Source organism: Oxyura jamaicensis, chromosome 14 (assembly GCF_011077185.1).
Source record: "Oxyura jamaicensis isolate SHBP4307 breed ruddy duck chromosome 14, BPBGC_Ojam_1.0, whole genome shotgun sequence".
Taxonomy (NCBI): Eukaryota; Metazoa; Chordata; class Aves; order Anseriformes; family Anatidae; genus Oxyura; species Oxyura jamaicensis.
Window position 1 is genome coordinate 16,211,688 of NC_048906.1, and position 8,232 is coordinate 16,219,919.

Sequence of the window (8,232 nt, forward strand, 5' to 3'; positions counted from 1 at the left end):
TTGTAAGGAGAGGAGAGATTGCTTGGGAGGTGCAATGTTTGTGAGTACCTTTGTCCTTGAGGTTTAAACACAGACAGAAGCTGCTATCCCATCACCTGCCTGTCAACAGAGAAATCGAAACCCTCTCACAAACAAGCCTCCTTCACAGCAAGGTAAACAAGAAGGTCTGGGAGAACAGCCGATTGAATATGCCAGGGCACATTAAAATATTTGCTAATTGGAAATACATTGTCCCACTGTGCTGCCAGCTCTGGCTCTGACTCATATGAAATGTCAGCTGGCTTCAGATTGAATTTTGCGGTTGATAACCTCATCACTTACCTACTAAAAATGCCCAGAAGATAGGAGACCGCAGTGACACTGAACACTGATTTGTGCTTTCTGGTTCTTATTACTTCCCTTCTCCACTTCTACTTTATATTGAGGTAGTTATGATCTGCATAAAGCTGGCTGCAATGCTGAGTTCAACATGAGAACCTGAAGAGTAAATTAATATTTAGATTTCATTGACACAGTTAAGCAAAGAGCCTCACTGAAGCTGATTAGACAAAGATCCCATACAAGTTTTTGCCATTTGCTACAAGTTTTCCAATCAGCACAACATTGCCATGAATGCAGAGGCCAGTCCTCACACAGCAGCTTGGGAGCAATAGGCAGATAATAATAGGCAGCTTAAATATGTCAGATAGAGAAAGATCTTCCATGAGAAAAACTAACAAACAAACAAACAAAAAACATGTTCACTCACAGGAGTCAAACTTGCAGGATTGGTTAAAAATCATGACATGAAAATAAACAGAATAAGCACTACATCTTAATGCCTGATGGGGGTTGCAGTGTTTATAAGGATAAATTTCCACCGGCTGATTGAAACTCTTACCCTTACTGGTTTTGGATTAGTTCTTGTTCAAGTACTGGAGAGATGTTAAAACAGAAAAATAATGTTGGAAGCAGACTGACAAAGAAACGGGGCTGCCTTTCCAATGAAAAGAAACTTGCAGTTGTTCAGGTCAGGATCATATTCGGAACTGTGGTTCTGATTCAATAAAGTGTATAATTCCAGGCACATGAAAAATCCCTGTTTTTAAGGAGATTTACATTTTACCTTTGTTTTGATGCTTTGATGGGCTGATTATTGTAACAAGAAAAAGGTGAAACTAGATGATTGCTATCATTTCACTGTATGTATTTATTTGACTTTCAAGTTTATGAGGCTGTGTTTTTCATTGAAATTATCTATGTAACCTCTTATTTTTTCAGTGTTTCTGAACCTAAGGTGGGTGCTTACTTTCAGCAGGACTGGAATGAGGTTTCAAAAGAGCTGAATATTATCAACATTTCACAGTACCGCACTGGAAAGCCAGCTAATGTGTAATTTATGCAAAAGAACATACCTCCATTCTTTCTGCATATAGGTCTACAAATCTTCCTCCTTTTTTAATCTTCAAACTGTTGAAACAGTTCATTAAATATCTTGTCTATGTGCTTTTTTCAAGACAGAAGTATTGTCAGTGTGTGTGACTTACGTATAAAATCCACATCGAGATAGATGCATAAAACTGCAGTATAACTAAGTAGAAATAAACACAGAGCAAACTGTGTTTAATTAGTCACTAAATCATTTTTTTGCCTTTTTTGACTGACTGAGGTTTTTAAAGGGTTACTGACACTTCTTAAAATGTCTGCCCTTGCTATTTGTTATTTTAACAAATATTTGGAGCCATAATCCAGTGTTTAAATATCCACTGTTGTAATTCAATGCTAATGGCAATGCTGAGATGACAGACCTAATAAACTGGATACAGTTTAGAGTTACAGATAGAGTTGTCAGATTTTAAGACAGCAAAATACTCACCTATGACGTGTAGCATATGGCAGAAATCTGAGAAAGTCATCAGCAGAGTTAAGAATAAGTAGAAGCTGTGTTCCCTAAAAAATATAATCTGACATGCAAACATGGATAATCTTGAAATGTGCTTGACAGTCTGTGATTTGAGTCAACAGATTATAAAATCAGACGCATGCAGTACCACATCATCAAGTAACAAATTACAGCATAGCTCTTAATGCTGAACTGAATAAACAAGCTGTTTTTTTCTATATATTTTGTTAAAATATTACCAGCTAATTAAGCTTCAAATATTTACAGAGTCACTTGTATTCATCTAATTTTGATTTTTTTGGTGCTCATCTCATACTTAAACAACTTTAATATGCAGTATAAAAAATTACAGCATTTATTAGACACTTAATGGAAATAGTACAAAAATAGTTGTTTTGCCTCTCCAAGTAAGTCATCAGGAGTTGCAGCATATTTCCCAGCCTATGATGTGTGCATCATAGTTATCTTCTCCAGTGATCCCCTGGGGTTAGGAAGGCTCTATAAGGCAACAGGCAAACAATAATCATCTTAAATGTATCATCAGATTTTCTGTATTACTTAAACCTATTTCATTCCTCATTCAGGTCAGCAATGGGGTCCCAGTATACCACATACAAAAAATCAGTGTCACTGTCTGTTTGGGAAATGCCATTATTAGCATCTAACCTGGCTGCTCCTCAAGAAGATGATGGGTTATTTTCAGCAGTTCATACAGTCACTTTTAAGAAGACAGGATTTACAGTTTCATTATCTGACATTTCATTTAACATCAAATTTCAGGACTCATCATAGCAGTACATATTATCCAAGTTACATATTTTTATACAGAGTCAAAGCAAAGAAGAATTTGGGAGATTTTACAAGAAAGCTGATTATACAGTTTCTGTATAAGCAAGAAAGCTGATTATACAGAAGAATCACAAGAGCAACTTCGGAGCAGATGCTCATTCCAGCTGAGATATCCAGTGCTCTGGAAAGAGCCTTCTCCCTGCCTCCTCCCTGTTGGCTCTGAGCAGACCCAGACACAGCAAACCCTGCTGGCCAATGGTTGACCAATGTCTTCATCTGCTGAATACAGCAGACCTGTTTGGTACCTTGATCCTGTGCTTTAGATTCAGCCCACTCACACAATACTCCACCTGCCTCGCAGTGATTCCTGCCTGATGGATAGACTTGCACAATGCACCGCTCCCCACTCAAGAAGAAGATACTTTACTGTAGTTTAATTGTTTCAATTGGACCCACTCTAATATTGATTAATCATTTAACTGGAGACTCTCCAGCACACAAAGGAAATGTTCTGCCTCCCATCATATGCTTATTAACAGACACAGATTAGAAATGTGATCTACATGAGTAAGACTTCCTGCAGACAACTGTGTATTGGTCTGCTTGTGCAAAACCAAAAACTTGGCCAAAGTGAATGTCCCTCAAACAGCAATTCCCAAAGGGGCCAGCATGAAGACCATCATTCAAACATGCCGGCAAGAACCTAAATTACCATTGTTTCACCTTGCATTGAGCAGTTCCCAGGCTGCGGATACTGGTGCCCTCTCTAGCACAGAAAGGGAGCACTGGTGTAAGAAGTGATGCGCCCACTGGCAAGGAGGGCGGTTCTGATGCCAGGACCTGCTGCTGAGCTCTGCTTTCTTTACAGGGCTTTGTGCCTGTTAACAGGGAATTTCATTCACTTACACTAAAGACTTTACCACTGCTCTGGGAACATAAAAGCATCTTAAAATGGGTGGATATCACTGTTCCACCAATTTAAAATCACTTTTGACTGTCAGAGTGGTATAAAGGAGTTTCAGTGTAAATTGAAGTGTAGTAGTAATCTGATCTTGTATCCATAGGGGGCCTGATTCTCTTCTCATTTAGATCAGTTTTATTTTCATGTAACTTCCATTAGTTTCAGTATTTATTCTTGCATGAGTGACAGAAGAATTAAGCCCAGCATAATCACACATGAAATGTAAAAATCCAACTTGACTAATTTCTAAGTATTAGCCACAAATACTAGAAGCCAAAGCAGAATCTCTATGACATTAGCCTAACAGTCTGCTCTTTCTCTCTATTTCCTTCTATATCCAGGACAGACACGCCTCCAAGTTACAAAAGGAAGAATGAGTGGGGAGCCCAGGAAAAGTAGTTAAGACAACCTGGCTTCTACTCAGATTTAGGTTTCAAACAAAACTAGACTCAAAGAGACCACTCAGGAAATTGTAGGTTCTCATCATACAATTGATGATGTATGATGCCTTGTTCAAAAAGGAGAAGGAATAAAGCCAGCACTAAGAACACATTGGTGAGGCAAGGAGTTGGAGACAGTTGTCCAACCTTAGATATTGTTCAACATTTCAAGTGATGAAACACTCAGAGGTAATATTTTGCCCTTCTCTGTTTACTCTTGGTTTGATTAAATTTTTATAGCTCTGTGCACAATGAAGAAAGCTCAGGAAAGGACTAAGTTTCTGAGAAGCTCACTCCGAGTTCAGATATCACCTATGACGTCAGATGATGGGGCTTGTGGTTAGGAAGAAGAGAGAAGGCCACCGACACATTTTGCTCATGGGAATATGAGGGGACAGGGAACTGTGGTGTATCTCCATAATTAGGGAAGGGTTTTGCTCTCTCTTCTCAGACCGCAGCTTTGTAAATACCAGTCTCAGTCTAAACTACCACAAGCAGCAATCTTTTATGAGATATTTACTGACTGTTCTCTTTGCATTAAGTTTTAGGAAGCAAATAAATCTGGAAAAAATTAACCTGTGTCATACAAGTAACCTTGTCCTGCTGGCTTGTGTAATGCCAAGGCTTGTGTAATGTCACCTGTTTTTCTCTTTTACTTTACTACTACTTTTATTTCTCTTTTACTTCCATCACCATCATATGTCTGAGCTGGGGCATCTCTGAGACATGCTGTCTGCTGACGTATCCAGCAGTCTTTATGTTTAACAGTGCTCATTGCTTTCAAAACCCTGCCCTGCTAAATAATAGATAAAAGAGATGATGCCCAGTCTGGTTTCAGTTTTGGGTACTTGACATGTTGAGCAACAAGTGTTTTGTTGCCAAGGGTGTCAAAAAGAAGAGGGAAAACAAGACAAGAATGGAGGAAAAAGGCAAGATGACAAAACAAGAAGATGGGAAAGAGCCTGGCCGAGCAGAAAGCTGGAAAGTTTCCATGGACTGGAAACTTTGGAAAGGATTAAATTGCATTGGTGCACAGTGATGCCCTGCTAAGCAACAAATGTTTCTGTGATGGTTGGAGAACCACAATGACTGACCTCATTGAAATGACTGAATCCTTATTCCCTCTGCATATCTCAGCACTTCATTCTGGCTTCCATTTATATTCCTTGTAAGTGCAATCACTGGACTTCCTTGAAGTGTTACAAATTACTTGGTGCTCCTTAAATCAATCCATTAGGATATTAGCATTTTCCCTGCCAAGTCAGTAACAAGCACTGCCTAGCCATGTGGGTGAAATTTGCCTTATAACTGCCTTGTAGCACTTATGAACACAGCTATTTCACAATTTGTCATCATCTTTTTGTAACAACAAAAAAAAAAGCTATTTCTCTAAAATCGGGTTTTTAATTAAATGTTATTTTTCTTGATGGCTCAGATAGGAGTGTTGAATGCAAAACATTCTCTTCCATTTTTCATCACCTTCATTGTACATTCACTGCTCCTATTTTAATCACAATAATCAGAAGCTGGCAGGATTTCTAAAGTCAAATATAATGAAAAAAATATTACTGAAAAACATGTTTGATTACAAACTTAAAAAAACCCTATGGCTTTTTACTGGATTTTTTTAATAATCCATGGTGATTTTTTTTTTTTGAAGTAATGTAAATTGAAATTTAAATTACCACTTAATTTTTTAAAACTTTTTTTTTTTTTCTCTCAGACTCTCAATATTTACATACAGACATATATAGAAAGAGATACTTATATATGAAGAGATGCATGTGGATTCATTTCAGAAAGATTAGAGAAGCACATCTGTATTTTATGAATCCTTCAAATGTCTTGATATTTCATTGTTTGGTTTGCCTCTTCTATCCTGCCAATACCTCATCTTTTGTTTCTGACAGCAGTAACAAGAATAAAATCATTCTTTAAACATATATAGCCATTTTAATGTTATATTAATATTTACCAAATCTAGTCGCATCTTTCAGCCATCAGATTTGTCAAGATTGCTCTGTATATCTCAGATGCTAGATGTTCATTACTCCAATACACTGTTGGGTTGGGATACTAGAAAAGAGAAGCCTTTATGATACCCATGAAAGATTCAGAACTGTAAGCTTTATCAGTCTTTGAAACCAAATACATGCAAAGTGCCGCAATAAGCAGGAGAAAAAAGACTCATTTTTTGTTTAGCTAAGAGATTTCAATTTCTGCTTTTAGACAACATTGTAGGAAGTAACTAGGTCAGAGCTATGCTAAAACTGCACTTCATTTATCTGGTATGCGCACTACATAACAGTTCTGTTTAGTAGTTCAGATTTGACCTGAATTAAATATGAAGCTCAAAAAATGTGGTAAAGCAATATTAAGAGATCTGACTAACCATAAGCCAAAGCTTCCACACTAAATGTATGGATGGCCATCTTCTTGCTGTTCAGTCCAACGCATCTGACAGTGCTCCACGTCCACATGTGCTGCAGTTGCTAGAGTCCTTCCCTGAAGCGCAAAGACTTGCCACAGGAAATGGCAGGCTGTGGCAAACACGTCTTGTTCATGAACAAGAACAGTGGTCTGTCCTCTCTGGAGCTTCTATGCTATAAAATTTAAATGCAAAAGCATAAGGAAAATGAAACAGTAAGCCTCAATATTAGCTTTATTTCTATATGTCTCATGTCTATCATCATCTCTTGCACCGTATTTGTAACACTTATGCAGGGATCTCTAAAGCATGGGCTAAGAAGCCTCACAGCACCCATATAACAGCAAAGAGCTCAGGTGTGGTGACAGTACTGCCCTTACTGCCCTTACTGTGTCACTTGAAGTGACACATACAGAAAGGGACGTCATGGAGATACACCATTCTCTTTGAAGAGCAGGACAACACTCAGCTGAGCAGAACACAGCATGACCTCAGTATGGCCAGCATGCAGAGGACATCCAGCTCCAGGGAGGTCACCCATCCTCTCCACTGGGAAGGGATCCTCAAGCTCAATCAATGTAATGAGCCCTTATCAGTGTAGTTACCAAGAGGACATTATCCAGCTGACAAAACAGCACTTATTTGTGATTTCCAAAGGAATCAAAGTCCACTTTGAAGAATTCTGATCATTCCTTTGGATGGAGATACAAATAGGGACTCAAGTGAGGTACACAACATCTATAGAAAATTCTTAAAGTAGATTTGCACCTGAAGGTGAAAAGTAAATTAGAATTGGAAGTCTCCTAGCATGGGTTATATATGAACATATACTGGTACTTACAGTACCCAGAAAAGCTGTCAATTCTTTTCTTTATGCAGTAGCTTAAGAGGCAGATAATCCCGAGGCATCAGACAATACAAAAATGAACAAATCATTTCCTTTGGAGGAAGGATCTTTAACAGGCAGTGCAAAATGTTTTGCTATGTATTGTAGTGAGTTTACGTGGCAAGGTTTTAGGTAGCAGGGGGCCATAGGTGTGGCTGTTGTCAGCAGAATCTACAAGCTGCCCCATGCTAGATAAGGGCCCTGCTGCTGAACAGAGCTGATGTCTCATCACAGACTATGAAGGAATCACCACTCATGCCATTCCTGAAGGCCCTGGCATGACACGGAGCCTCAGGCTGGGCCCAGCTCCTTGCCCATGGCTCAGCACCCCGACAGCAGGCAGACGATGGAGCCGCCAAGATGGGTGTCCTGCAGCTGGAGGAAGTGCAGACGGCGTAGCGCAGCCGGCCTGCATTCGTCTCCGGGCCTCCACTAAAGAACTGTGAACTTCCAGTGGTGTTTGAGGCCTCCTTCCCCGTCCCTCACTGCACCCCCATGCAGTCCTGGAGACTGCGCAGGGGGCATCTCTGCTGCACGCCGCCCTCAGGGAGAGCAGCGGAGGGAGCCCGGCTGCCTTGGGGCTGTTGCACCAGCCCGTCACACGACAGCTGAGGCCTCGGGCTCAGGGGTCTGCAGGAGGAGGCCCAGGCAGCTGATGGGGGCTTGCCGTGAGAAGAGGCAGCCCCCGGTCTCTTCTCACAGAGCCCACCTCTGCCTCCCCCCAGCCCGCTACCTCAACCTTGCCACAGAAACCCCATCCGTGGGGTCGGGCAAGCCTTGAGAAAACAGAGAGAAGTCCAGGAACCCTGATGGGATTCCTCCATGAGTGCGGAGGGAGCTGGCTGA

General features: G+C 40.3%; 1 long non-coding RNA gene across 2 annotated transcripts; it reads right to left on the bottom strand.

Moving 5' to 3' along the window:
* Positions 1 to 236: 236 nt before the first annotated feature.
* Positions 237 to 7,412, bottom strand: LOC118174538. Of its 2 annotated transcripts, XR_004754680.1 has the most exons (4): positions 7,342 to 7,412; positions 6,048 to 6,627; positions 1,856 to 2,380; positions 237 to 477 (listed from the first exon to the last, which is right to left on the bottom strand). It is a non-coding gene; the product is annotated as an uncharacterized LOC118174538 (long non-coding RNA). The 2 variants fall into 2 exon arrangements; XR_004754679.1 differs by lacking the exon at positions 7,342 to 7,412 and having other exon boundaries at positions 6,048 to 6,669.
* Positions 7,413 to 8,232: the final 820 nt, after the last annotated feature.